The sequence below is a fragment of the Falco peregrinus genome, chromosome 8, assembly GCF_023634155.1.
Source record: "Falco peregrinus isolate bFalPer1 chromosome 8, bFalPer1.pri, whole genome shotgun sequence".
NCBI lineage: Eukaryota > Metazoa > Chordata > Aves > Falconiformes > Falconidae > Falco > Falco peregrinus.
In genome coordinates, this window is record NC_073728.1 from 29,734,459 (window position 1) to 29,740,230 (window position 5,772).

Here is a 5,772-nt window from a genome sequence, read left to right on the forward strand (position 1 = left end):
TGCTTAACTTATTAGTTGAGAAGGTACCCTCCTAATGCAGGCTATAATGTCTGTTATTTCCACAGATCACTGAGGGGACCATGGGCATGTAAGTCCATTCCCCTGGGTCTCTCTTCCCCCACTTTCCTCCCCCTTCAGCGCAGCAGTGACAGCCCCTTCCTTCCCTTCCTACCCCACAGCTGTGAAGAGCATAAATACAGTGAACATTGTGAGCAACCCTCACCTATCACCTCTCTTGCCTTCAATCCCAAATATATTTCTATTCTTACAGCAAAAATGTCCAAATACTGTTTCACTCTAAGTCCCCTCTTGTGAGGTAAAGCATCTAACGGTGCCTGAACTAGCACACGCATCCCTGCACAGGCCATGTTGTCCAAGCAAGTACATGCACATGCTATGGGCCTTTTGGAGCCTATTCTTTACAAACCAAGTGCATTTTATATGATGCTTATATATGTCAGCACTTCACACTTCCTCCCCTCCCCGCCCTGCACTAGTTTGGGTTGGTAATTCACCATAGCTTTGACATCTGGCAGTACAATCAAAGCAGAATCTCACTTACCAAGGCTGCAAGGCAGGCAAATCTCTGTTTCCTTGCAGCTTTGTCACCTCATCCTGTTTCACAGCAGAAAGTTCATAGCTGCCCCTGTGACAAGGCTCTTCTGCTACTAAGGGGATCGTTCCATGTCAGGATTGCTCAAGCAGCAGGCTGGTGTAATAAGTTTGTCTGAGCTCAAGCCCCCACCTATGGATGCTTGACCCTTTTCAGGTGTGCTAACATTTTTTTCTGTGGTTATGCCCTCAAAATTCTTTGAAGTGGATTTGCTGTAATGTAGCATGTCACACAGATTCAACTATTCTTGCCAAACATGTAAGAGTACCTCTTACTCTATGTTATAAAATACTAATGAACACAGTGAAGTCTGGACTTTAAAAATAATTACCAAAAGAAAAGGAAATGTGATGTGTCATTTTGTATTTTTTGGGTGGAAGAGGGGCTGATCCAGCTTCTACTAAATTAGGGTTTAAGCCTATGCTTCCAACTGTATAATAAAGTATATTTATTTCTAGACCAGAACGTGCACACAGGAGCTTACTCTGTCAAGCGCAGATTTTTAAGCTGAGAAGGACAGGAGAGGCTCTAATGAGGATTAAACTCAACCCTTCCCACTGTGCCCATTCACAGCTGGCTTGTTAAGTGGCACTGAGTCACGAGATGCAGCCATCCACCAGCACGACCACATCTGACCCTGCCCCAGGAGCCATCCTGGTCAATGCCCCCAGACAGACAAATCCTTCATAGCAATATGAGAAAATCAGTGGGGGAATAAGGCAACATATAAAACAGTTCAATATCTGACAGGTGATTTGTTGGGATCTGCAATCACTTTTGTTGAAAAGGAAATAGTTACTTTGGCAAAAATACTCTATCACACTGTATGAAAAAAAAAAAAGAAAAGAAAAAAACCCAAACCCCAAAAAACAAACACCTTGAAATTATAACAGAAAAACAAAGCTAGATAAATACATATTTCTTCCATTACCAGTCTGTCTTTGGATCTGGCTGATTTTAATCCCTTCCCCTTCTGCACCCATGCCATGTCTCATTTCAGTCCATTTGATGTTGAGCAGTGTGGTACTCCCACTAAGGGGTAGGACCAGGCTCTTACATTTGCTGTATAGCTGTCAGTGCTGGCTTGGTGTTTTTCTGGCTTTTCATATTATCTGCTGCTCATGCTTTGGATTTCTTTTCCCCTCTTTCCTCCTAAATGCTGCAAGTGCAAACCAGCTATCTATAATCTTACAGCGACTCCTTCATTCACAGAGCAGGCACCAACACATCTCTGAGACCCGCCTGCAGCATCCAAGGAAAAATCAATTCCAGACATACCATATCAATTTCAACTCTTAGTAGGAACTGGCAGGGTTTAAGTCTCTTAGCTCTGTATCTTGAATCAGCTTTGCCTTTCTTTTTTCATAGATACAGTGGCAGAGTAATCCCCCTAATTTTGAGGGAGTTTAATTCAGGTGTGCATCTGTCTAAGGAAATTAAATAAATGTGTTGCTTTCAATTTACTTACTTTTTCTTAGGCAGGAGGAAGATGTGAGCGCTTGCATTTGGAGGCCAATTCTGGATACTTCCAATGAGTATCAGCTACCTTTACCCCAGTCCCACATTCTCCAAGGGAATCACAATGGAGCAAAGGCTTAGTCTTGTTCCCAGTCACATCAGTAATAAAATTCCCATTTGTTTAAATTAGAGCATGAGTGATCCTAAACTGTGACTCAGAACTGCACAACCCAGCTTTCGCTGGGTCAGGCTTGAAGGGTCTCTCTTAAACCACAGTATAATACATACTCACCCAAGCTCCTTGCGTGCAAAAAATATTGGTTTATCAAATTGTTGTAGATTATCTTAAGTTTTACTGAATCTTTCTGTACTTTGTGTTTGTTTCTGAAACAGTTAGCTATAGGAACATCTTGATTTTAAGAAGTATAAAGAAGTGCCTGCTTGTTTACTTTGTGTAGATGGGTTTTTCATTTCCCAGCTAACAAAATGAGGCCCCAAACCCTGACTCATTCCTTTCCTTAACCAAGCTCCCACTGCAGTACTGTAAATACTACCTAGGGAGTTAGATTTGTTCTCTCACCCCTACAGCAGCATCACTTTTTTTCCTTCCCTCCCCTAAGTCTTCTACTCTGTAAGCCCTCATGCTTTGCCCTGTGCCTTTATAGAAACAGCAGAAGCAATAAACTTTCATTTCCCTCTACAAACATTATGAAACTGCTTAATTATTAAAATGTCTGTGTTGTTTCACTGGAGGGAAAAAGTCAAGCCCTGCATGTTTTAATTGTTTGTTTTCTTCTCAGTTTCCTTGGCATAGGGCTTTTTTTTTTTTTTTTTTAGCTTAAACAAACATTTCTCCAGACTCCGCATTCAAAAAGTTCCTGGTGAATTAAACTGGTTGAGGCTCACCAACCTGAATCTTTCAGTGGAGATGGGATGAGGGGAAGTGTTCTCATTTTACGACAATATGTCTGTAGGGTATCGCCTATGAATCTCTGGAAATGGAAGAATGCAGTTTGCCTTTTAAATCCCAAGAGTTACAGTCAAAAACCTTCTTGAATCTGTAGCTGAGCTATAAGCAATGTGTTGCAGAAAGTGTTTTCTGATCAAGACTTAGCGAATGCTGTAATAACCTGTGATTCAGGAGATCTTTGTGGTTGCCAGGCCCTAGTGTGGGGAGCTCTGCAGAGGCAGCTGTGCAGGTAGGGCTGCCTCCCCACACCTCCCCACACCTCCCCACCAGCACACCTCGCAGCAGTGATGCAGGACATCGGCTTCTGTCTGGAGAAGCAGCCTCCTGCCAAAGAGCTCAGGCCCTTACCCCCTGCCCCAAACTCCTCCTGCCCATGCTGGGAGCTGCCCACAGGAGCTGCAGGCAGGAGACAGCTCTCAGTTCCCTCTCTCGAGGAAAGCTGCTAGCACTAAGGCTGAGCCTCCCTCTCTTTCTGGATTTCCAAGGCCCCTCAGGCTGTGCCCCAGCACATGGGCAGCACAAACACGATGATTCCAGCATATCTGAAGTCACCATGCAAGGGATCTCAGCATGCTTCATGGCTCCAGTCCAAGCCTCAGCCAGCTTGGGAGAAGTTCCAGACACACACAAGTTCAGGACAAATGGCCAAAGTATTATTTTTCAGCCTAGAGAAAGTTGGCTTTGTGAAATGGGTCCAGTGAAACCTGGACATATGGTGGCTTTAGCTGTAGAGAGCTTCATGTGCATAATCTGCCTCCCTGCACTTCTGTCGGTGACAGCTGTGAGGTCACTATAATTATCCTGAATTTGGATGCTGAGCAGCAGTGAGCACTTGTCTGTTTGGAGGAAGAGAGAAAATTTGTTTGCAAACAGCTTGTAGCCTAATGTCTTCAAAGTGTGCCTGCCCCTTCTCGCTTGTAAGGACTGTGCACTGAGAGATCAGGCAGAGGATTAATGAAGGGGATACTCATCTCCTCATCTACTCCAGGTTTTGTTAAAGCTGAGTCAGTAAACCCGATTAGTTGGTGGAATGTCCAGGCAGGATTAATTTGGGCTTGGAGATAGGCTGGTAAATAAATGCTGGGTGTGTTTCTACTCCTCTGTCAGGGCTGCAGGTTGAGTTTCATGTGGATGTGGGACGTGGTGTGACCAAGCAGCTAGTTCATGAGGGAGGTTGTCAGCAATGAGTGGGATGAGGTGGGTTAGTCTCTAAGCTGCCAGGAAAAACAGAAGGGAGGTCACTTTGTTCTCTCTTTGCACTGTTTGCTTGATATTTTATCAGAATTGCAGGCCCCTTCCCCATTAAAGAATTATTTGTCTGTACTCCAACTTGGACTCTTGATAAGACTGGGAATTTTAAATTAAAGAGTCGTGCTTGAAGGAGTCATACAGTTCCCCAAATTTCTGCAGGAAAGCTAAGTCCAGTTCAGTCATTTATCAAGTAACACCCGAAAGATACTAAAAGAAGCCCAGAAGGATCCAGATTTAAGGCCAAGAAGACAGTGGGGTTGTCCTGGTCCTACCTGCTGGAGGCAGAGCACATCATCCTGTGTGCATTACTAAGGTTACAGCAATGCAGATTTTTCAGGACCAAGAAGCTTCGTGGATGGTGGCGATCAGAGTGGGATTTGTTTCTCAAAACCACACTTGTGTGTCAATCATTCATGTGGAGGGTAGTAGCTCCACCAGAGGAGCTAAGGCGACTGACACTACAAGGTCAGTAGGCACCTCGGTGTTTCATGAGCAACTCCCAAGGTGACAGTTTACAGAAGGACTTACTGTACCCAGGGCTTTCTCCAAATACTGATTAGGCTTTCCAGGAAAGTTCAGTTATACAGGGTACATACAATAGCATGGTGTGGTGATCTCTGTGAAAGGACGTGGCATGCTCTGCTTCAGAATTTGTCCATAAAACATCCAGCACCTTCAGACAGACAAAACTGGGGCCTCCTGCCCGGATTTTACTCTGCCCCTACTCATAATTACTAAAGGTCCTTTAAAGTGGGTAATGTTACCTGCTCTCAGCTGTGCAGGCTTACTGTGCAAGCAAGATACTGTAACACAAAGCAGCAGGATGGCATAGGGAGGAGGTTTTGTAATTTTTGACTTGTTAATGACCCATACAGCTAATTTCAATCATTTGTATAATTATGTTTAGACAGAATGTGTTGATGTTTTGCTTTTAAACCCAGAGGGCATTTTTAGCATCTGCTAGCTCTATTTCAGTACTTTACTAAAGCTTGAATAAACTCTCTGATCATAGAATCATAGAATGGATTGGGTTGGTCCTGGAGAATCATTTTGGTCCAGGAGTGGCACTTCTCTAAGAGCAGCCTGTGGAGTCACACATATCACGTAAGAAGTGACCCCATTCTTGAATGTACAGATTGCACAACATAGCTCATTTCATTTGCGGGCTCAGTGCTTCATAAATGATACTTTCCTCCAGGGACTGTTGTGGGAAGGCATCAGGGTAGACAGCTGTGTTTCGGTCCTCTGTTTTCTGAAGCTTTGTGCTAACCAGAAAGCTTCCTCTCCTCCCAAGTAAGAACGCCAGTTCTCTCTAAATATTCTGTACAGTACGCTCCAGATTTTATGGAAAATACCTCTAGCTGACAGATGATGACAAATGGTTTGGAGGGGATACTTCTGATTTTGCATGGACTCCTGGGAGTCATTATCATTACTCAGGAATAATGGCTTTAAACTGAAAGAGGGTAGATTGAGATTA